General features: G+C 38.2%; 1 pseudogene; it reads right to left on the reverse strand.

Annotated features, from left to right (window-relative positions):
* Window positions 1-24,781: 24,781 nt before the first annotated feature.
* LOC120094414 (U6 spliceosomal RNA) lies at window positions 24,782-24,878 on the reverse strand (annotated as a pseudogene).
* Between the last annotated feature and the right edge of the window lie 628 nt (window positions 24,879-25,506).

The following is a 25,506-nucleotide window of genomic DNA, read 5'->3' on the forward strand; positions in this document are numbered from 1 at the left end:
TGCAGCACATGAGAGGGAAAACCAGAGGATTTTTATGATTTTGAAACTAGATTGTTCTACTTAGTGAGACTTCCTACCAAAGCAATGCAAAAAGCCTTTATTTTATTCCTTCTTGTATTTTCCTTAGTAGTACCCTGCCTTTACAATAGCTCACACAAAAAAAACCACTCTGTCCAACTTTTCCAGTTTCATTTTTTATAACACAGGGGTCCTACTATCCCCAATTCTATCTCCATCTCATTTAAGCTCTGTTTATGTTATGATTATTTTTCTCCAGTCAATAACTTTTAGATGTTCAAAAAAGTCTTCCCAAGAGCAATAGATACTGGTTTTCATATGTTTATTTAGTTTCATTATATTGGTTGTATAAAACATTGTGATGGAAATGATTCAGTGGTGAGACTGTTTATGTTACCTTATGTGCTATTGTTACTGTCTGCTTTGTTTATGAGTCTGATGAACCAGATGTGTGAATCACCAAGGTTCCTTGTTTCGAAATCTAAGGTAATGGAATTTGAAGATGAGACTTTGGGAGATGATTAGTTCATGAAGCCAAAACCCTTACAAGTAAGACTCATATCCCTATTAAGGAAAAAGACAAAGGTGTGCCTACTTTCTTCTCCTCTGTGTGAATACACAGAAGAGAGTCATTTAGGAACCAGGAAATGGCCTCACCATGCCATTGATCTTAGCCAAACATTTTGCTGTACTACATAGCCTTCAGGTACATGAGAAATTTTTCTTTTTTTCAAGACAGATGGCATTTCAGAAAACCACAACATATCAAAATGTGTTATGGATCCCAGTCACAACAGACATACCTACAAAACAACTCTTACACATAAGCTTTGGGCATCTTGAAGGTGTGTTTGTAAGAGAATAAGTGCTGGAATGTCCTGGAGTTTGCTGTGAGATTGTGTCACCTAAAAATGTGAGACCCTACACCCATGATGTCTTATCAACCTGAGTGTTTAAACATGTGCTGAACAATGACAACAATAGCTATGCTAATATGGATGTGAAGGATGTGTCTTCTAATTTTGTTCATTTTAAACTTATTCTGGAGTATTTTAGGTCCTTTGTATTGCCATGGGCATTTTAAAAAATTTTATTAATTTCTCCTAAAAAGTATTGAGAAGAATGTTATTGAGGTTGAAGAAGGTATGTAGATTAATGATCACACATTTGGAAAGGCCTTCCTCAGTAGTTGTTAGAAAAAGTTACTGTAAACATTACTGTATTAAAATTAGAAAGCTTGCTTAGTGGTTAAGGTCATGTAACATTCTCATAAAGGGCATGATTTAGTTTACAACATCCACTTCAGGTAAATCACAACCAGCTTTAACTACAGATCAAGGGCACTTGTAGTTAAGTACATCTTTAGTGTTCAGAAGGCACCTAAACGTGCCTATTACGAAGAGAAACAAGTGCAGATATGCAAATATAAATAAATAAATAAATAAATAAATAAATAAATAAATAAATAATAGAAAATATTACTAGATGAATTGAACATTAAGTCCATATAACATACATATATCCATATATATAAAACAACTTTTTAAGGTAGAGCAAAGGAAAATAAATCTTAAAGTAGGATGCACAACCTGCTGAGGCTCTGTTTGTTTTTTGTATATTTTAGTGATGATCTCTCTGTGTTATACATTTGTATGGAAATTGATCTGTGTAAATGCTAATTCTCCTTCTCTAAGTAGTTATTATTTGTATATACTTCTTTGTTTACGGTTGGGGGTCCATGAATTAACTTTCATTTTCTGAGACAGTTTTAATGTTCTTATGCTAATGTAGAACTCATCTTTTTTAACAACAATGGTATGGTATAGCCATTGTCATTTATATCCATATATATAATTAATTTGAAATTTTATGTACAGTCTTAGTTTTAATACAACTTGATAGATTCTGCTTTCAATTGAAGTATCCTCTTTGTCAATTTATATATCAATATTATTTTATTAAAATTTTCCACTTTTCATCTTATTCTAACTTTTTAGACTCAAAGTTTAATTTTGAGCATCTATCAAATTTAGAAAGCTAGAAAGAGTCTATGAGAATGTGCGGGTCCTCAGCCTTACAGGGTGAGAGTACTAGTAGAATACATGTGCTATTAAAGTAGGGGATAAGGGACACATTCGTTAACTTATTCCTTTCTGCTCTTTGACGCTGGCGAGGAAGCATCGCTGAACGCTCTCATCATCCTACCATCATGTCTAAGTCAGAGCCACCCGAGGAACCGGAACAGCTGCGGAAGCTCTTCATTGGAGGGCTGAGCTTCGACTGTTGCCTCAGTGTCTAAGGAGAATATCTTTCAGTTTAATGATTTACCTTATGTTCTTGGGTATTCCCCTGCCCTAAGCTTCAGTTCCTGCTTCAATTCCTGCTTCAGAGCTTTAAATCTGTACATTCCTCTCAATAAACGAGACATTGACAACAGAAGCTTGCTTGGTCTCCTTCGTTTCTTCCCCCTTGACCCTCATGTATTGCCTCTTTGGGACCCTGAGTAAATGGACCTGCTGGACGGGTCTCGTGGCGGCCAAACAGGGACCCGAAGCACAGCCAACTACCAGACGACGGAGACAAAGATCCACAAGAGAGAAGTTGAGGACTCTTCAGGTCGCATCGCTCGTGCGTCACTGGAGAGGGAGGTAAGAACGCCAGCCAAATAATTGTCGTCCGATTGTCATGGGGAAGCAATTATCTACAGAAGCTTGTTTCATAAAAGAGATCAAGTGCTCACTCAAGGAGAGAGGAATAAGAGTTAAGAAAAAGGATCTCATTAAGCTTTTTTGTCTTTGTGTCAGAAACTTGTCTTTGATTTATTATTGAAGGACCAGAAATTAGCTCCTATAGTTGGGACAAGGTTGGAAAGTGTTGAAATGACGTATTGTAAGAAAAAGGAGGGGTTGGGGATTTAGCTCAGTGGTAGAGCGCTTGCCTAGGAAGCGCAAGGCCCTGGGTTCGGTCCCCAGCTCCGAAAAAAAAAAAAAAAAAAAAAAAGGATCCGAAGCCGTTCCTAATCAGGAAATAGCATCTGTGTCTTTGTGTCTTTGTGTTTTGTGCCAGCTAAACTCTGGGTCTGTATTTGATACTCTGGGTCTGTAGTTGCTTGTGAGTTCTGGAGTTCTGGTTTAGCAATTGCTCCCATTTCGGGCTGAGAGGGAGGCTCATGTCTCAGGAGAGATGCGAATGTGTGCGGTAGATGTGCCAGGGGCTCACTGATTGAGCTGCCCTGGGTGATGTCCCAGGAGGTGAGAAGGGACCCCAGGGACGCCTGGAAGATTCCCATCATGGTGCCAGTGAGGATTCGATGATTCTCATGGATTGGAGAAAAGACCCGCCTTTCCCGCTGTCTGTATTTCCATAGTGGTCTTTGTCTGCGTGTCTTAGATCTTTGTTTTGTGTTACTTGTGACTTTGACAATGGGAAGATTCTGGTTAGGAAGGAGGAGTGCTGTGGAATCTGCTCCCATTAATCTGTCTTTGGTGAGCTCATGGAAGCTCCCATCTGAATCAGTTCAGGTTTTGTGGCAATCTTGCGGCAGCCACTTGTTTTTTGTTTTTATGTGCACTTTTGGTTTTTTTTGTTTGTTTGTCTGTTAATCTTTTGATTGTCTTTCTGTGTGACTGAATGCTTTTGCCCTCTTCGGTGGACCTCTATTTTCTGAACTCTCTTCTTGTTTTCTCACCATCCCACTTGAGATTCTTGTTGGTACCTGTTACAGGAAGTCTATAATGCTCACATGAGGAGTGTGCTTTAGAAACAAGAATTTCATGTTTGCTCTGGGTTCCATCAGGATAGGTGTGGGGATAGGCTTGATTTCTATTGCAAATGATGTCACATTGCATATGTTAGTACTCCTTACACTTCTTGGGACTGTGCCTCAGGGATCACAACCTGTATAAGTTTGGAAGTTCTAAAAGGCAGTCATGACCTTTGTGTGTAGGTTCAGATAGTGTCCAGATTGGAATCCTGATGCTAAAGATTTAGCAAGGCATAAAGGAGAGTTGAGAATTACTTAGGGCTATCTTTAGGCTGAATCTAGGTGCTGCAAGAGCAGCTACAAGGACATCTGCTGTTACCCTGCAACACAAGGCTTATGGAGAATTCAGGACTGCCATTGACTTAGATATAAAAAGAGTAAAAAAGACTTTTTAGCTGACCTCCAAGAATCCCTAAACCCCCTCTCAGAGATAGTCCTTCAGAATAAAAGAAGATTACACCTGATATTCCTTAAAGAAGGAGGTCTGTGTGCTACACTAAAAGAAAAATGTTGCTTCTGTGTAGACCATTCAGAAGTAATTAAAGACTCCATGAGTAAACTTAAGCCAAGGTTAGACAAAAGACAAAGAGACAGAAGTGCATCAGGGATGGTTCAAGAGCTGATTTAGTAGATCTCCTTGGATGACTACTCTGATATCTTCCCTTATAGGACCCTTCTTAATTTTGCTTCTGCTTCTTGTTATAGGTCCATGTGTGTTAAATAAGCTAGTTACCTTCATTAGAGAAAGAGTAAGTGCTGTTCAGATTTTGATGTTACATCAGCAACATGTTTTAATTTAGTTCTATGATTAGAACTAGCCACTAGAAGAAGTGGGGGATGAAAGGTAAAAGTTTTAAAGTTGTCCCCCCTAGACACAAGGTTTAGAGCAGAAGAAACAGGTTAGGCCCCAGAATTGTATGTTCCAGGAAGCTTCTCCTAGGACTATAGAATGGGTAATTACATTGGCTGGTTTGACAACTCTCTCCCAGGAACTAGCTGACCATAAAGTTAGATTAAAATCTTAGAGAAGAATCTTGAGAAGCAGGAAGCTTCTCTTAGGAATTAGCAGACCATAAAGTTAAACAATCTTGAGAAACAGGAAGCTCCTCCTTGTGATTTTTCACTGGTATTCTCGACATGTTCCAATGATGTCATTCCTACACCCTTTTCCCCAGCAGCAGGATTTTGGCAGCAATATCCTCTTTACTGGATATATTTACCTGCCTCCTCTATTAGGGTCATTCCCACCTATCCCTTGCTGGTGGCACAAATCATACATCTTGGAAGAGAACAGTCCCATAAGCTCTTTGGAAGGGACCCCGACACTTTAACATTACCCTATAGCCCCTCCCAGCTCTCTTGGCTCAGTCAACATGTAGATGAATGGTCAATTAGCTGCATTGCCTTTCAGAGTAAGATAGATAATCATTACCCCTCTGATAAGTTGATTCAGTTTTCCAAAGGTAACATGTGATCACCCTATGTCGGGAGTACACCTTGTTTTACAGACAGCTCCTCTAATGGACAAGCTGCATTTTCCATTGATGGTCAAATAAAACAGTTCTCTATTCCTTTAGATTCCGCTCAGCTGGTAGAGCTTCAAGCTATCCTTGAAGTATTTTGTCCGCTGCCTGATGCACCCTTTAACCTATATATGGATAGCTCATATCTTGCCTTTTCTATCCCCCAGTTAGAAACAGTGCCCTATATTCGGCTTACCACCAATGCTTACCCCTGTTTGCCACCTTACCAAAGAATATTCAGAGGCATTCTTGCCCCTTCTTTCTGGGACACATCCGAGGACATACCGGATTGCCAAGCCCCTTGGCTGATGGTAATGATGCCGTTGAATGCCTCACGTGGCTCGTTGCTTTGGCCTTCTCTATGCCCCTTACACTTGCCCAAAAAGCACATAACTTACAGCACCTTAATGCACAATCCCTTAGGATTAAATATAAGATCACCCTTGAACAGGCTTGCCAAATAGTCCGTAATTGCAAAGTCTGTGTGACCCTACTCCCTGACCCCCACATAGGGGTCAACCCCCATGGGCTTGTTCCTGGAGAGCTCTGGCAAAAGGTTGTCACCCATCTTCCCTCCTTTGGTAAATTAAAATATATTCATGTCACCATTGATACCCTTAGTGGCTTTATCTATGCATCCCTGCAGACAGGGGAGGCCACCAAAGATGTTATAAGTCATGTTCTGGCTTGCCTCACAGTTTTACCTCAACCTAAGATTGTTAAAACAGATAATGGACCTGAATATACTAGTTCTAATTTTAAAGACTTTTGTTCCCAACTTGGAATTAAACATGTCACGGGCATTCCTTATAATCCCAGCAACAGGGTATAGTTGAAAGAACTCACCACACCCTTAAAATTATGATCCATTAAATTACAGTCAAATGGGGGAATATTATTCCCCCTCCCGGTAATCACAAAAATTTAATAACTCATGCACTCTTTGTCCTTAACTACCTTGTCATGGACAAGGATGGAAAAACTGCAGCAGACCGCCTGTGGCACCGCCATAATTCTAATGATTATGTACCAGCCCTATGGAAGGTCCCATTAACATCCCAATGATATGGCCCTGATCTGGTCCTCATTTGGGGACATGGATCAGCCTGCATTTATGATTCAAAGACTGGGGGTGCCTGGTGGCTAACCAAGCGCCTTGTTAAGACCTTTAACCCACCCAGGGGACAACCTTGAAGAAAAGTCTAACTATGCTTAATTACAGATCATGCTGACCATGTTTCCCTTCATCTGGATCCCTGGAAGCATCATCAGATCTGCCCTTGCTACATTGCCTCGCCAGATTTTCAACTATACCTGGGTGATTCTTAATGGCGCCGGAGATGTGGTGTCTGCCAAATCCACCACCGCTGCACAAGTTCCTTGGCCCAATCTTGAGTTCCTGCAGTTCTGGGAAAGAGGCACCTCCACTCGTACAAAGAGAGAACCCATCACTGCTGTGACTCTTGCAGTACTCCTAGGCCTGTCACCTGTGGGGACAGGAACTGTGGTTGCCTCCCTGATCACCTCCCAACAGAGTTATCATCAGCTCAATGGCACCATAGACAGGGACATCAGTGAGCTTCAACAAGGAATAACCTATCTTAAAGATTCAGTCGCTTCCTTGGCTGAGGTTGCTCTACAATATAGAAGGGATAGATTAGATCTTCCCTTTCTCCAACAGGGATGGCTCTGTGTGGCCCTCAAGGAGGAGTGTTGCTTTTATGCTGATAAGACAGGATTAGTAGTAAACAGCCTACAAAAAGTAAGAGAAAGTCTACAAAAGAGACAAAAAGAAAGAGAAAAGAGTGAAGCCTGGCATAAAAATTTGGTTTTCTGCCTCTCCCCTGCTCACCACCCTTCTACCCAGTATCCTGGGTCCCTTTATAGGACTCCTGTTACTTGTCTCCTTTGGTCCATGGGTGCTTAGAAAGTTAACTGATTTTATCAAGGCCCAGGTGGATTCAGCTACCAAGCAGGTCTCAGTCAATTACCACCACCTCCATTATGAGGAGGCTGAGACAACCGGGGAGTGTAATACTCCCCTTGGGTCACCTGCAGTTGGCCTCAACTTCTCCACCCTAAATACAGCCTATAACTCAGGCTGGAAAATCAGTAGCTGGTGGAAGCGTCAATGACGGGAACAATTATGCTGCCACATACCAGGCACACACCTCACCGCTGTGAAGTAACCTTATGATGGGATTAGCACGGGTCCATGATCTGGGTCACCCACTCTGACAAAACACACACGTATAGCCCAGAATGGTGTGTTAAAGCATAAAATCGTTCCTAGCCATTGAGGTGCAGTCCTAACTGCAAGAGTGTCTCACCATGGCCGAGCTGGACACTTTGTGAGGCATGTCTGATCTATCTCAGACCACTACTTCCAGCCTGGCGGAAATAATGAAACCTAAGTGAGAGTGCCAGACATGGGGCAACCTGTGTAGACTAAGACACGGGGCTTCATCAACCAGTTGATGGTTGTGGATGCACACCATATAGACAGAACTTCCTCCTACTGATAGTTAAGGAAAGGTGGAGATGTCAGAGACCGAACGCCTGAACTAAGCAAACCTAAAGCCCTGCCCTGAGCAGATTTCTGAGAAGTTCTTGACCTTTTCAAAGAACTTGTCCCCGGAAGACAGTTGCCTCAGTGTCTAAGGAGAATATCCTGCAGTTTAATGATTTACCTTATGTCCTTGGGCACTTCTCAGTACGCCCCCCGCCCTAAGCTTCAGTTCCTGCTTCAATTCCTGCTTCAGAGCTTTAAATGCTGTACATTCCCCTCAACAAACGAGACACTGAAAACAGAACCTTTCTTGGTCTCCTTTTTTCTCCCCCCACCCTTGACCCTCAAGTAGCGCCTCTTCGGGACTCTGAATAAATGGACCTGCTGGACAGGTCAAGGTTTGAATAAGATAAACAAAAAGGAAATAAAGATCTAACAATTTTGGATATAATTACTACGCATATTAATTTAAAAGGTTATTAGTGGCTGCTTAGAAGGTTGAGTGGTTAAAGTCATGTAGTACAAATATAGAGGATGAAAGCTTGTTTTCCAGCACACATATGAATGACATAAAACTGCCTGTATCTCTAGGATCAAGGAATCTGATGCCTCTAGCTTTGGAGTGCACTTATGGACATAAGTACATTCACAGACATCGACATTAAATTCAAATCAAATATTTCAAAAGTATAATTTATAAGAAAGAAGACTTTAATGACATGTACCATTCATCCATAGACCATGTTTCTCCAATAAGACAAGGGTTGTTAACTGAAAATCTCAGTGCCAAATGTGAAATATTTTCCTATGATTCAAGAAGGCCCCAGAGGGTCGTAAAACAGAAAGAAGATCTCCACTGCTCTTGGATGTCTCCCTGAACCAAAGAGAAAGACACTGTATCTGAAGACAAATTTCATTCTGCCTGTAGCATAAGGAGAAATCATGTTGGTAAAGTCCTAGAAAATATCCTTTTTGCTGGGTAATATTCTTTGTCTTAGAACTTGATGCGCAGCCTACTGTGGGGAAAAAAGTTATCAGTAGTTTCACCCAACAAGGTACTTGAATGCTATAATGCCTATTTGCCAGACAAGATAAGTATACTGCTGCAACCCTTGCACAAATGGTCTGGGAACAACCAACTTTTTTTTTTAGTATCTTTGAAGCTTTTACATCAGGAGTGAAAGAATTCATGTCTGGAATTGTAAACTTTTAAGGGTGAGTTTTATTTATTAAATTTTCACCAATGAATACCTAGTTTTTTTCTATTACATATGCTTGAGACACCATCCTTAATTTAGAATTATCTTCGTGCCATTAGCATTATTTAGGGACCACAGTCAAGTAAGTCTATTTCAGCGATGTCCCTTTTCTCATTGACTACATAAACTAGTGATTGCAGGTATTTAGAAACATTGAAATCAAACAATGTGTGTCACCGAACTTTACTCTTTCTTAAAGTTAAGTTTGGATATCTTAGTTTATTTATGTGCTTATATTTTTTTTTCAAATCAGCTTATTGATAACTAAGAAAATTGCTGATAACTCATTGATTTTACTAATATTTATTTCCTATCATGTATACTTTACTGTGTCTTATATGTATTTATATGGAGTTTTTTAATTCATATTTTTCTAAATTTTTGGTAACATAGTTTGAAAAAGGAAGTTCAAGGGGAGAAAAAGGAGATATTGGGTATGTTCTGAGGACAGCATACAATGGCAGGGACTGCCAACAGTAGGCTGGGATGGAGACATCTCATAAGCCCATGGCAACTTTTACTAAAGAATGGAGGCATCTAGAACCATGAAAAGCAGGAGACACTCCCTCCAGGGGATATGTCTTTTGGAATAAGAGTCTGCATGCAATAGGTCATGATGGCAACAACTCAGTAGCCCACAGCAGCTCTCTGTAATAAAAGGTTGTTCCCATTTCTCCTAAACTTAGCCCTAGAGAACAGCTGTATAGATTTCATTTGTGAGTGACTGCTTTTCAGTTGGCTTTGGTGTGCATAATTATTCTATTATATTTGACTTTCCCACTTCAGTATCCTTCTGCTCTATTGAATACTTTAAAACTAGATGTTCCTTGATGTAATGATTCTTAAACAATTTGAAATTGAGGCCTAGGGGCACAGCGTAGCACAGTCCTAAAGGCCGCAGTGCATTCTGTGTGTTCTCATCTTGGATATAATTTAATAACTGCACAATAGTAGTCCCAGATTAATACTTGACTAGCAAAGAAACTTTAAAGAAATTGTTAAAACATGAATTAGAGCCAAAATTAGGATCTCAAGAAAGTAAAATGTTACTGAATCTAGGAAATAAGTTTTACCGAATATTTAGAAGTGGTTTGTGGATAAGGGAGTATAGAATATATAAAATTATATACTAGTAGAACTAAGTCAAAATGGACTCTTACAAGAGTCATTGTGTGCAAGGAACAGAAAGCTAGCAGGACTACTGAGATAAGTGTTAACTTGATACTTTGTGACCACTGCATGGCAGCTTTGCCCATGTCTTTTATCATTAGAGCTTCACAGGAAATGCAAGTAGCTGATCTCAGAGGTTTGAGCTCTGAAATATAATAAGTCAAAAGTTAATGTTTAAATAATAATAACTTTACAATTATTATTATTATTATGAACATAGGCCTGGGAATATGGGAAGTTTGAAACTTTGGGGAACAATTGTAATACTTAATTTGTTGTGGGATGTCGTTATTCTTTTGAATTTGATTTGGAAATGATTATACAATGCCTTTTCTCTTCCTGCTTTTGGATTATCAATGAAAGCCTGGAGTAAGAGAAAGGGCAGAGAATAAACAAGCAAGCACAGAAGGGAGCAAATGTGAGAGCAATTCTGAGTGAATGTGAGAGGGGAATGTGAGAGTGAATGAGAGAGCATGAGGAGAGCATGTGAAGAGTGAGTGAAGAAAGAATGTGAGGTGTGTACTAAGTTTGTTTGTGTGAGTAAAATGAGAGTGCATGTGGTGTGTCTGTGATATATATGTGAGGTGTGTATGAAGAGTGTGTGTGAGAATGAAAGGGTAATTTAAAGAGGTTTGCATGAGTGTGGGAGTTCCAGAAAAGAAAAGCACAATTAAAAGAGCAGAATGTGCAAGAGAATGCAGAGTGTATTTAGCCTCAAGATGCAAGCAAGCGATCAACAGAAAAAGAGAAAAGAAGAGAAAAGAAGAAGAAGAAGAAGAAGAAGAAGAAGAAGAAGAAGAAGAAGAAGAAGAAGAAGAAGAAGAAAGAAGAAAAAGAAGAAGAAGAAGAAGAGGGAGAGGGAGAAGAAGGAGAGAGAGAGAGAAGAGAGAGAGCAAGAGAGAAGAGAAAGAGACAGAGACAGAGAGACAGAGAGAGAGACAGAGATATACAGAGAGGGAGAGACTTTAAGCCTTGAAATTGCCTGTCACTTTTTATCCTAATTGTTTTCTGTGTATATTTATTATGTGCTGTGTAGATATCATTGCTTCCAGTTGAGAACTCTGATCCTGTGTTGACTCTGGAACTCAGCAGGTATGGGTTAGATCAAGATATGTTGTTTATATATTCATAAAATTATCAAAGAATGAATAAAAGAGGTTTAAAAATAAAATAAAATACTTTGTTGCTATTCTTTAGACATTTCCCTAGTCAAATAACATACTAAGGTTTAGTGCCTCATCTTTCATCAACTATAAACCTTTTATAATTTTGTTTTTTTATTTATGTGTCAGTTGATTATGACTGTTCTTTAAGCTGGTTTTAGTTGTATTGAATGCTCAGAGTACAGAGCTTTAATTATCAGTTTTCTTGAGAGGACTACAATATCACTTACTGCACATAGAGTTATGAACTCCAATTTGAAAGTTGATAAAAATGCATAAAGTCATTGCAAGTACCTGTCTAACACGGGATAGAAGGAGAGGTGAGCACGGTTCATGAACAGAATGAGCTCTCTCCAGATATATACTAGGTCCATGGAGAAGAATGCCACTGGTCACCCTTCCAACTCAGATTTACATACAAATGGGTCTTGTTGATGGGGGAACCTGTGTGCTCTGTCTTGTTCTCTGATTCTAGATCTCACAGCACTGAGAAGCATTACCTCTAACCCCAACTGGACCTCTCTTTGTGGGTGGGTTTCCAAAAAAGTAAGATTCTTACATGTGGTAGGGTCTGGTACCTATGTCAGGCACTCTGGTCAGCACAGATGTGTGGACATTGTGGAGGTTAGGTTTGGTGGAAGGATCAAATTCTTTTAAAGATGCACTTTAAATCACTAATCCCCATGATCTCATAACCATTCGGGACTACATTTACCCTATAGCTTTCTTCTTCCATCTTTCTTTTTCTAATATTTCTAATCTCATCAGTGCTTAGTAAAAAAAATAGGGGGACTTGTCAGAGATTTCTGTGTCCACTGCAGTGTTTCACCCCTCTTCAGACCCTTTTGGTTGCCCTGCATTCTTTTACCCCTGCTGATGCACGTGGAAGCCTTTTGTTCCTAACAAAGAAATGCCTGGTTTTAACACACCTGGTAATATACCTGGGCGATGGTCAATTTGTTCCTGTCTTTTGTTCTCAGTCTTTGTCCCTAGGATTTAGTCTGGTCTTCATGGATTTCTCCCTAGTAAATTTGGGGCATATATTCAGTCTTTCATTACTGAAGTCTTAAGTCAGGGTTTCCCACTGTGCTTCGTAGATTTTTCTACCTGGTCAACTTGTGGTATATATTCGTTGTATAAAGCTCCAGAATTGACATTGCTTCTTAACACAAATAACCCACAAATGTGTGTTTTTTAATCCCACAAGCTTATGCTCAGTTCTCAGTGCAGTATTGGTGTGGGGATCGACAAATGGAGGTCTCACCGAGATTGAGAAAGAGGTTTTCTGTCGGGGCATCCTGGGAAGCTGGCTGGCAAAGAAGGAGGGATGTATTGGGGTAAGATGTGCTAGAAAAGGCCTCAGTGCTTTGGCTAGCATGAGTAAAACTTTTAATAAAAAAGGTGGTGGTGGGGACAAGGTACAGGTAAAGCATTTTTGCCTATATGTTCTTTTTGACTTATGTTTTAGTCTTTTGACCCTGACTAGAGATAGTTTATGCCATATACATGAGAGAGAATAGGTTTGGAGAAAGCAGACCGCCCAGACTCCCTGCAGAAGCTTTGAAGAAAGAGAAGGAAAATGAGCTTAAGCTTCTTCAGAACTCTTCTAGGGACAGAAGGAAGGCAGCAGACAACCTGCCTCTTTGCTGGCTCCTATTGGAGAAATGCTTATTTCTGGTTCTGGGTTCCATAGGTAGGATAAATGGGTCCCTTTGGTGGGACACCATCTAGTTATGTCTATTATCTCTCCTAGGTGTGCCAAGCTGCCCATGTCTGTCAGTTTATGTCTGTGGTTTCTTGCTGCTTAAATGTTTAATGTTTCATGTTCAAAGAAAAGGTAAAATGATAAAAATGGTTAAAAAACTTTATCTGCTGGTTGTTCATGCCTTGATTTGGATTTAACTTGTTTCAAAAAAGGAACAAATAAATAAAAAGCAGTTTCCATTGTGCTTTGGAGTCCTGCACCTATAGCTGGGAGCCTAAGTCAGCTGGAGAAGCTCCCCAGGGGCTTAGAGTCTGCAGCAACTGATCTTAAAGGCACGAGAGTTTCTCAGCTTCTCAGCTGATGACTATTTCTCTTAGAAAAATCCCTGACTGTGATTATTGGACTTAGCATGTAAAAAGTTCCTTCTCTTAAAATTACAGCTAGAAAAAATAAAAATGGTGTTTACTCTAAATATTAAAGCTATGTGTAGCCACTTCCTTTTTGTTTCTGATTGGTTTTAGAGGTATAAATATGCTCTACATGACTTGGTTATAGACTATTGGCTTTCAGTTAGTGGATATGGTTAAAAACTGTAACATTGGTAAAAGAAAATTGGCTTAAAATTGGTAATTTTGATAGAGTCATTCTAGACAATATGTGTCATAAGACAACCCAGGGAAATAGGTCTAAATTGAGATAATATTTTCATGGAATTCTTATCCTCAAATCAAGGCGTATAAAAGAATTTAGGACTCTTTGTTGAGGTATTGAAGGCTGCACCATCATGCATTCACATACAGGAATTGGTAATCAATCTTTAGAGCATGAGGGATAGACTCTGTGTTTTGGAGATACTGGATTTTGGAGACCAGTTTATTCATTGGAGGTTGAGCTTTGCTTTAAGAAGTTGTGGTTGTGCTCTGGTGTGGCAAGGGGAACTTAAAGTTTGTGGTTAAGGATTGCCAGTGTTACATTGGCTAACTCACACTTATTTTTAATTAAGAAAAAATCAAACAGGTAGGGATTGTTATGGAACTTGTGAGAGCATTATAGCCTGTTTGTTTACTCCAACTGCCATTTCAAGATAGATATAGAGGATTATTTTGATGCCATTACTTTACATTCTGGTGATTGTGAAAGGGTTTCATTTCGTGAACTCGCCTATAATTTTGGAGAGCCCATAAAGTAATATCATTGAAGAGTTTTATAAAAGAAGGGCTAACAGGCCTATATATTAGTAATTTTGTCACTGCTTCAATACAAGAAGTTAGGATTTTGAATCTTTCAGTGTATGTGGAAATTTTTACTACAAACCTTTACTCTCACAATGAGCTTTAAATTTTGGGGAGTAGTTGTTGAGAAAAGATTCGATATTCCTATTCAATATTTGAAATTAATCTTAAGCTTCTAAGTTCCTCACCTTACCAGAGGACTTAAGCTTTTGTTTGATATCCTCAGGGGAGATAAAGCTGTTGTATTAATAGAGAATTGTAGGATAGAGTCATGGAAGTATTTTAAAAAGAAACCTTGTGAAACATGCCTTATTTCAAACAGCAACTAAATTGGTTATTACAAAATACTGATATTTGGCTTATTATATATACAAATTTTTCAGACAAAATTGATAATTTTACTCTATGCATGCTTTTGTATTTCCTGTTAATTTGTGCTTACAGCCCATAGAAAATGAGCTTACCTTATTTATAGATGGTTCATCTAATGAAAAGGCAACATGTATAATTGGATCACAAGTTTATTCTCCTGAGTTTCCCTTTGGTTCAGCACAGATTATTGAATTACATGCTTTAGCCACTGTTTTTTCATGTTGAAAAATCAAGCTTTCAATTTATATACTGATAGTCAATGTGTGGCTTATGGTTTACAATTAATTAATTTTTTTCCTTTTTCAGATATTGTGAACTCTCAAACTTTACAATTATTTATGCTATACAACTGATTGGAGGCAAGTTTTCTACACGAAATCAGTGAGTGATGATTTCAGCAAGAATGTCTGACAACTCGCTGTCCTTTCAGAGCTCTGGCTCAGGCAACTGACTGACAAAGCCATAGACTTACACCCATATCTTTGGAAATGGTAATGGAGTTGATAGTACACCCTCACAAAATGAGGAAGACTCCATTTGCTTACTCTCAACTCCCGGTCTCAAGCTGCCAGCTCGGATATTTCTATGTAAGGCTGAATCTGGACAATATTTACAGAATTAGGCATCTCTAATGTTTAATGTTTAGGTTAATAAAGCTTGTGTAGGAGCACTAACCACTCTTTCAGAGAATGTGCTGTATGTTTATAGGCCATTTAAGAACTCTAACTGCATTGCCCGGACCCCTCAGTGAGGGCAATGCCACAATAAATTTATTGCCAGGCAGATTATAGGCCTTCCATAGGAGCAATTAGCCAAGGAAGGGCAACTCTTTGGAACCAATCCTCACCTAAGACATGAAACTCTGAAACTGGCAGAGTTTTTCCAAGATGAGAAAGCGGTTGCCACCCCAAAATGACCTAAGACAAGCACTGCTTAATAAAAAATAAAATAGGGATGATTTCTAAATAAAAAATAACATAGGGGGACTTGTCAGAGCCTCCTGGATCTCCTTCAGGGTTTTACCTCTGCAGAGCCCTGCTGATGCTTGTGGAAGCCTTTTGTTCCTAACAAAGGAATGCACTGGCCTGGTCGCAACCACCTTGGAGATGGTCAGTTCATTCATGTCTTTTTTTCTCAGTCTTTATCCTGGGATTTAGGCTTGTCTTCCTGGATTTCTCTCCAGTAAATTTGGGGCATGTATTCAGTCTTTTGTTACTGGTCTAGAGCTGGGTTGTCCCACTGTGCTTCATAGGTTTGGATCAATTTGGGGTATGTATTCAGTGAACAAAGCTACAGAATTCACATCCTTCATAACACAAATAACCTGCATATGTGTCTTTTATATCCCGCAGGCTTACTCCCAGTTCTCAGTGCCATGCAGGTGAGGGCATTGACACATCAGTGTATCATGATGATGGGTTGATGGTATGAAGACACTGAAATTTTGGGGACAGATGTACAGACATGGAGGGCCCAATCCTCTGCATGAGAACTTTGTGGTTCCTCCCACTACCTACTCTATATGTAGGATTTGGGATTGGGAATCATTTAAGCTCTCCTCAATTCTTGATTTTATGATTCCAATGTCTTGGCGCACCTCAGAGGGGTAAGACCTTCAGCAACATTCTTTTTTATTTATTTATCAGAGCCACTGTCCCAGTTCTTGTCTGATGCTTGAGCCTGCCCTCAAAGGAACCTCTCAAATTTGATTTTCCATTTTTATCTCTGATATGCTTCCAGTCCACTACATTCAGCTCCAACTGGACCGTTTCTGTGATACTAAAAATGAAGAAATGTGTTCCTTGTACCTTGAGGGCAGCTTCTTATGGAATGTGAGGCAGGAAGTCTCGAGATGATGGATTATACTTTCCCTCAAGTGCTGTGAACTTCTCTATCCCTGGGGAATAGGAGTGGAAACTTGGGGAATGTGCTTTCCTGTTAAAGGAGGAAAATTCTCTCTGTGTATCTAAGGCAATCACTGACTCTTAGAGAAAGAAACCTCAAGGAGAAATTATACATTTGGTAAGTCCCTGAAGGGTTTGCAGAGGATTGCTAGGAAGACATAATCAGGTAGACGAAATTTGTTCCCTAAAACTCTACTTAGGAAATTTGGGATTGGTGTCCTGGCTGTAAGCAGATTATGGTATGAGGGATGATGTCTACAGATGTGATCTTAGTATTCTTTCTGACTATGACCAATCTCACTGGAGACTGACTCCTCATTTTCTGAGTCACTGAATTGACACACACACACACACACACACACACACACACACACACACACACACACACATTTTGACCCTTGTCTTACTTCTTCACCAGGTGGCTTGATCCAGTATGTGTTCCAAGAATGTTCTCACATGTGCCTTAATGAAACATTGATCTTGGGAAATAAGACAAATTAAAGGAAAATTTGAAAGGACAAATTGTTCTGAAACAACTTTTATTAGCCTAGCTTATCTTCACCTATTCCAAGGACAGTCCTTAGCACTTCATCTTCCTCCTGTACCCTTACAACAATTCAGTCTCTATTCCAGCACTGCCCAAGTTTTAACAACACCTTGTACTCTGCATCTGGTGTGGGTAGTTGGACAGCTCAGCTGGGCATAGAGAAAAACTTTGTGTTCTACACCAACCTCTGTGCTCCTACCTTTTTGTAGATACTGATATTCTTCCTTCCTTCTATGCCCCCATGATTGACAGATTACATACACTTCTTACTCTGGGATTCATATTGACCATTTTTTTCACAAATGCAAGAAGACTTAAATTGATACTGTAGTCAGATGATGGTTCTCCAACATTGACTATGGAAGAGCTGACACCTGTACTTGATGACTACTTCTATGATGCATTTTCCAATGATATTTCCATCAAATTACACCTCTAGCATATTCTTTCAGTCTTATTCCATGCATTTCACGTGATGTTGGTACTATTGTGGTGTGACATGAACAACATAATTGATAACAAGGCATGGTGATTCACAGCTTAAATCCCAGCTCATGAGAAGAAGAAGCTGATGGATTTCTGTGATTTTGAAAATAGATTGTTCTACTTAGTGGGATTAACTCCCAAAACAGTGGAAGAGATTTATTTTATACATTCTTTTTTTTCCAGAGCTGAGGACCGAACCCAGAGCCTTGAGCTTGCTAGGCAAGTGCTCTACCACTGAGCTAAATCCTCAACACTATTTTATACTTTCTTACATCTCCCTTAGCAGTACATTGACTTTACCATTTCCAAAAAACAACCTCTCCAATTTTTCCAGATTTATTCTTTTTATAACCTGGGTCCTACTATTCCCAATCTCTATCTCATTTAAGTTCATTGTTTATGTTGTTAATAGTTTCCTTTAGTCAATAATCTTTTAGGTGTTCAATAATTTCTTTCCAAAGCAACAGATACTAATTGTAATATCTTTCCTTGTTTCATTTTGTTGGTTGGATAAAACATTGTGATGGAAATTGACTTAGTGTTGAGACTGTTTATGTGACTTATGGACTACTGTTCACTTTCAGCTTCACTTATGAGTCTTATGAACCAGATGTGTGAATCACTGGTGTTGGATTGGAGGTAATAAAACTTGTATGTGAGGTTTTGGGGAGATCATTAGGTCATGAGAATAGAACTATTACAGATACGACTCATGTTTCTATTAAGGAAAAATACAAAGGGACTCCTGGTTTCTTCTCCTCTGTGTGAATACACAAAAGAGGGTCAATTAGGAATCAGAAAATGGCCTACCAGGCCATTGAATCTGCACCAACTTTATGCAATACTTCCTAAACTTCGGGTACATGAGAAAATTTTTCTTTTGTTCAAGTCAGAGGAAATTTCATAAAACAACAACAGACCAAAAGGGGTTATAGAGTCAAGTCACAACAGATATACCTACAAAAGAACCACCGGGCATAAGGATTTGGCATCTTGTAGGTGTAATTGAAAGAGGATAAGTGCCAGAGGATCCTGGAGTTTGCTATGAAATTGTGTGAGCTGTCAATGTCAGAACCTACACCCATGATGTCTTATCAACTTGACTGTTTAAACATGTACTGAACAAGGACAACAGTAGCTATCGAATATGGATATGAGGAATGTATCTTCTAATTTTGTCCATTTTAAAATGATTTTGAAGTATTAACTTTTGTTTTGCCATGGACATTTCAAATCATTTTATTAATTTCTACTAAAAATTATTGAGAAAACTGTTTTTCAGTTTAAAGAAGGTAAGTAGATTAATGAGCACACATTTGAAAAGGCCTTCCTCAGGAATTCTTAGAAGTCGCTGGAAACTTTAATATATTATGAGGTAGAAATTTGCTTAGTTGTTAAGGTCATGTAACATTCTCTTAAAGGACATAATTTAGTTCACAACATCCACTTCAGAGAAATCACAACCACTGATAACTACAGATCGAGTGTATTCATGGTTAAGTACCTCTTTTCGGTTCAGAAGGCATCTAAATTTGCCTATTAAAAAGAGTAACAAGAGGATATGCATATATGTAAATATATAAATTAATAAATAAGTAAATGTAAAGAAAATATTATTAGATTAATTGGAAATTAAATTCATATATAAACACATATATGAATATTATATACATATATATGAATGTATACATGTATATATACATATATGTATATTATGTACATGTACATATATATGAATGTGAGATATATATATATATATATATATATATATATATATATATATATATATATGGCAACTTACTAAGATAAAGGAAAATAAATCTTTAATAAGATGTACAACCCACTGAGGGTTTTTGGTGTTTGTATATATAGGATTTGAGAGATGACCACTCTACATTGTACAACTGTATGTGAATTCTTCTCTGGAAGATGCTAATTCTCCTGCTCTGAGTAGTAATACATATTTACAATTCTATTTCTAGGGATGAGACTCCATGAATTCACTTTCACTTTCCGAGACAGTTTTAATGTCCTTATGCTAATGTAGAACTCTGCATTTTAAATGTCAATGTCATGGTAAGCCTATTCTCCTCTTTTATTCATGTACATAATTAATTTTAACCTATATATAGACAGTATTAGTTTTAACACGATTTGTTAGTTTCTGCTTTTAAATGGAATATGCTACATTTCGATTTATATATCAATATTGTTTGATTAAAAGTTACCACTTTTCATCTTTTTCTAACATTTAGACTCAACAGTTTAATTTTGAGCATCTGTCAATTTTTGAAAGCTAGAAACAGTCTATCAGAATGGGAAGGTCAGAGGCCTTATTGGGTGAGAATATTAATAGAATACATGTGCTATGAAAGTAGGGGATAGGGCTGGAGAGATGGCTCAGCGGTTAAGAGCACTGACTGCTCTTCCAGAGGTCCTGAGTTCAATTCCCAGCAACCACATGGTGGCTCACAACCATCTGTAAAGAGATCCGATGCCCTCTTCTGGTGTGTCTGAGGACAGCTACAGTGTACTTATATATAATAAATAAATAAATCTTAAAAAAAAAAAAAAAAGAAAGTAGGGGATAGAAGTGTAAGCACAGTAAGGAATGGTGATATATAAGGAAGTGTAGGGTTTGGATAACGAAAACAAAAAGATAAATAAATATCTATCATTTTCAGATCTAACTACTTTGCACACTAATTTAAGAATGTAGTAGTGGCTATTTAGAAGGTGGAGTGATTAAAGTAATGCAGTGCTCTTGTAGCATATGAAAGTTTTGTTTCCAGTACCCATGTGTGTGACCCAAAATTGTCTGTAACTCCAGCATCAAGGAATCTGATGCCTCTATACTCAGAGGGCACTTGAATCCTCATGCACTAAATACATGGACATGGACATTAAAATCAAATCAAATATTTTAAAAGTATAATTTATAAGAAAGAATACTTTAATGTCATGTACCATACATACATAGACAATGTTTCTCCCATAAGACAAGGGTTGTTAACTGAAAATCTCAGTGCCAAGTGTGAGATATTTCCCTATGACTAAAGGAGGCTCCAGAGGGTCCTAACACAAAAAGAACATCTCCACTGCTCTTAGTTGTCTCCCTGAACCAAAGAGTATGACACTGTATCTGAAGACAAATATGATTCTGGCTGTAGCAAATGGAGAAATTATGTTGGAATTGACCTAGAAAATTTCCTTCCTGCTGGGTACTTTTCATTGTCTTTGTACCTGATGTGCAGCCTTCTGTGAAAGGAGAGTTATTGGTAGTTTTACCCAGCAAGTTATATTGAATGCTATAATGACTATTTGGCCGGCAAAATGTGTCTACTGGTGTAATCATTGCACAAAAGTTCTTGGAGCAACCAATTCCCTTTATAATAGCTTTAAAGCTTGTACCAAAAGAGAAAAGAATTCATGGCTGGAAATGTAAACTTGGTAAAAAAAATTGGCTGAGAAGCTGTTAGAGCCAAAGGTTTGGGAGTATCCAACTGCAGTTTGATTTTTTAAGGATATGCTATCAAACTGTTTTTTAAATATATATGTTTGTACATATACATTCGTGTTCTTCACTTTGCACATTAAAAACTTCTATGTGCAGAGGACATCAGAACATGCATGACTCATAACTTGTCCAAGTTCTCAGAATGAATGTTCAATGCTCATCCCTAAGTGAGGTATCTATAAATCCCTTGCAAGTTTCTGGTAAACTAGAGAAAAAGAGATTGAATGAATGAATTGAAATGAGTGCTAGAAGATGCTGTCTTCTGAACATGACATGGACAAGCTGATCATGAAATCAGAGAAGGTACATTGAACTTAGATAATGACTTGTTCAAAGTTCCCAGGTGAAGTGTGTGGGGAACTGGGGTAGGTAAGATCAAGAGAGATGGTACATGGTTAAAGAATATGTTAATAATATTTATAAAAAAATAAAATCCACCACCTTTCTAAAACTTTGACATTTTCTACCCAATAATATAGGCGCTTTTAGTGTCTTATTTTTTATAAACGTTTATAAATCGTTTATAAACGATTCTTCGCTCTATTTCACTTCCACTACTGTGTCAACTAAATATACCTGTTTAACAAATTATATTTAAGTATACTTGGGGTTTACTGTATAACATTTTATACTACTACAAATTTCCTTTAAGTATTACATGATTCATAGGGAATAAATGCTTAGGAAGCAAACATTTTGACTCATCCCCTCTATTATTTCTGCAACTAACATGTGTTTTACTTCTTGTGCAACAAATCCCTTATTATGTCCTCACTACTTTTTCTTATTTTAAAGGAATTTATCAGCTCGGCCAATTAAAATGAGGGAAAGAGTGTTCTCTGCATTCATTATCATTATCATCATATCTTGTTCTGTACATTTATATTTTAGGTTCAATTAACATCGGTTGTTACATTACATGTATCCTATATTTTGAATTCCTTTAACATTTTTTATAGTACTCAAAAACACTGAATTTATAATCTTTTTTTCTGATTCTTTAGAAAAATATGTAACTTTACTTAACTACCTTTGTGAGCTATCAAATTTAGTCCTTGAAGGGGTGTGGTGGTGTTGGTGGTGGTTATGGTGTGTGTTTGTATTTGTGTGTGCTTGTGTGTTTGTATAATGCTCTTTTTTGTCAGCATTTGTAAGCTAGCATCTCAATATCTTTTGCACAGCATAGTTCCTAATGAACGTTAAATAAACAGTACAGTGCCCTATTTTCTTTATGCTGAGTTATTTTTCAGAAGGTCAAAGATGTTATACTTTTCATTATTTATGTTATTTGGCATTTGAAGATGTAATGGATGTCATATCTTTAAATATATTATATACAGCAGAATAATCATAAATATTTAAAGTCTTTGGCATTGTTCACAACTCTTGGAGGCAAAGTGATTTATTCATAAATTACCTCATGTAGGAAGATGCTGTGGGCCTCAAATTTTGTTCTAACAATTGTGTACTATAATGTCTCTGGCTCAACTTTAGCACAAGGCAACATACCCAGAGTATAAACACAATTCTCAATCTGCTGAGATATCCCCACAGACCTGAGGAATTCAGAAATGAATTTCAAAATTCTGCTATAAGTCATGAATTTTTTTGAAAATAAAAGTGTAGGCTAGTTAATTTCATGACACATTTCAGAAGTGAAAAGTTAATGAACCTTTTTGAGAGGCCAGGAATCAAGGAATAATACCACATACTTACAGTAAGTGAGTAGAAAGAGCAGGTGGAAACTACAATGTCCTCGATAGCTTCTTAGACATTGATCCTTGGGCAGAGAATATCTGCATTTGAGATTCCCATGGTTGGCAAAATCAGCTAGATAGTCTTTAGAAATAGAAAAGTCCAATTCAGAGGTATAGGTATTTTACTTGGAACGATATGTTGTTCTGGTACAAAGAAAAGACAATTAACTTGACAAGAATTTTCATAAGATTTAATAAAACATCTATATGTGGAAGAGCAGTGTGAGATAGAGAGGAGAGAAAGGGACCAGAGAAAGAGAAGGAGAGGCAGAGAGAAAGTGAGAGGGACAGTGACAGGGTGAGGAAGGAGAAAGGGGAGAGAGAGAGAGAGAGATAGAGAGAGAGAGAGAGAATATGAATGAGTCATCCCATGAGAGTAAATGTGATCCTTCATTAACATTAAGGGAAAGTTACTGTTCTTATGTAGATTGTCCTTTATGAGGGATGGTGATTTACTAGACATGAGTAGCTCATCACTTTCTTCTGTATTATATTTTATAGCATCATTCATCTTTCCCTGAGGTTGGCCATTTGTGATGAAACATCTGTCACCATGAGGAGTTAGACCCTAGGTATTCAGAGAAAGTGTTAGAAGTCACAATGTCAGTCTCCAAGTATTCAGGATCTGTTATTAGAAGTCCAGAAGTCCTCAGTAGTCATTAACTGATGCTGCTGGCAATGCCTGATATCCACAAGAGAACACCATAAAGAGGTTAAGTAACTTATTTGCCTGAGTCCAGCTACAGTGTGGCTCACGGCCAACAGAGGAGGTTTGGAGTCAGTGAAAGAAGAAAACTGACATGATCTGAGGGTGAATCATGATCCTTGGGAGTTTATTTAAAAATCTAAACATTTGTATTCTATATTTGTACAATTAGCCATAGGTAATATGGAAGGAAGACTTAATGGTTTCATGAAGACTACTATCGTTCCACATACTGCTCTTAATCAATTTTAGCCCTAGTTGTCAACATGCAGAATGTAGGAGGCAATCAAATCTGTCTTAGTATTTTTCTTTAAAGGAAAAGCAATAAGTTGAGCCAGCATCTAATTTCAAATTGTTCTCAAAGGTTCAATAAACCTGTAAAGTGCCCCTTTACCCTTCTTCCTACAAGTTCTGCACCACTGTGGTCAGTCTCTGTGCTCAGCGATAGTGAACACTGAGTCCGGAGAAACAAACCCATAAAGAAAATTTTCATCATCTCAAGTGTTTTTGCAGTGTTTTTCTGCCATGTGGCATAATAAGCATTAGGTTGTTTTCTAATTACCTTCCATTGTGCCTTAGTCTTAAAATATGGGCCTTACTCTTACATACCCTTCCCTAAGGTAATGTCCTGATACCTTAATTTTTTTCTAATATGCCATATCTTCTTTTTTTATTGGATTTTTTTTTATTTACCCTTCAATTCTTATTCCCTTTTCTGGTTTCCCAGCCATAAGGCCCCATCCCATCCCACTCTGCTTCTTCTATAAGAGTGTTCCCCCCTCCCACTCCCACCACAACATTGCCCTACACTGGGGGGGTTTAGCTGTGTCAGTATCAAGGGCTTCCCCTTCAATTCATGTCCAACCGTGCCATCATCTGCTACATATGCAGCTGGAACCATGAATCTTTCCATGCATAGTCTTTGGGTAGTGGTTTAGTCCCTGGGAACTCTGGCTTGTTGCTATTGCTCTTCTTATTGGGTTGCATGTACCTTCAGTTCCTCCAATACTTTCTCTAATCCCTCCAATGGGGACCCCATTCTCAGTTCAATGGTTTGCTGCTAGCATTCTCCTCTGTATTTGACATGCTCTGGCTAAGCCTCTGGGGAAAGAGCTGTAATAGGCTCCTGTCAGCATGCACTTCTTAACTCAAAAATATGAAACACATCATGAATTTGTGTGTCATCCTTGTGGAGGGTCCATGATGTATCATTCCAATTTTAGTATATGTACTGCTGAGGCAAGCAAATGCCATACCATCTTATCCTTCAATGTATGTTCTTGTATATGAAAGATTTTTAACAGAATCTGCATCTTGTAGGATATATCAGTTCTTGCCATTCATCCTGACAGTCACTTACACAGGAAATTAATGACAGGTACTATTGTATACATATTGACTGAACTTTTGTCCTCAACTGTCAAGGCCCCACATTCTGGGTCTGGGCTCATTGTTTCTCTTGATTACATTCTTTCATCCTTGCCAGCAGATGCTTAAAGTTTCCTGAAACCATCTTTCAGTTAATAAATCTTTACCTTCTCTATTCTTGGTGCAAACAGGGGTGTGTTTTGGGGATTCTAGTGTAGGAGTAGACAGAGATATAGTACTATATGGTCCCATGATGGTGAAGTTTTTTCCATTGAATTATTTTGATTATAGAGATAGCTGTTGTATATACTCACATGGTCTTCCAAGGCCCATACAAAATTTGCCAGAGGGATTAGGAAACTCAAAACACATAGTGAATCATCAAAGATGAAAGTAAAATTATGATGTGATCTAGAATCAGTGATGTTGATAGGCTGGAAAATTTCAAGCAGCAGTGGTCAACATGTGGTCCATGTTCATTGTTAAGTAGTTGTACTTGAACATTAA

Source organism: Rattus norvegicus, chromosome 8 (genome assembly GCF_036323735.1).
Source record: "Rattus norvegicus strain BN/NHsdMcwi chromosome 8, GRCr8, whole genome shotgun sequence".
NCBI classification, from domain to species: Eukaryota; Metazoa; Chordata; class Mammalia; order Rodentia; family Muridae; genus Rattus; species Rattus norvegicus.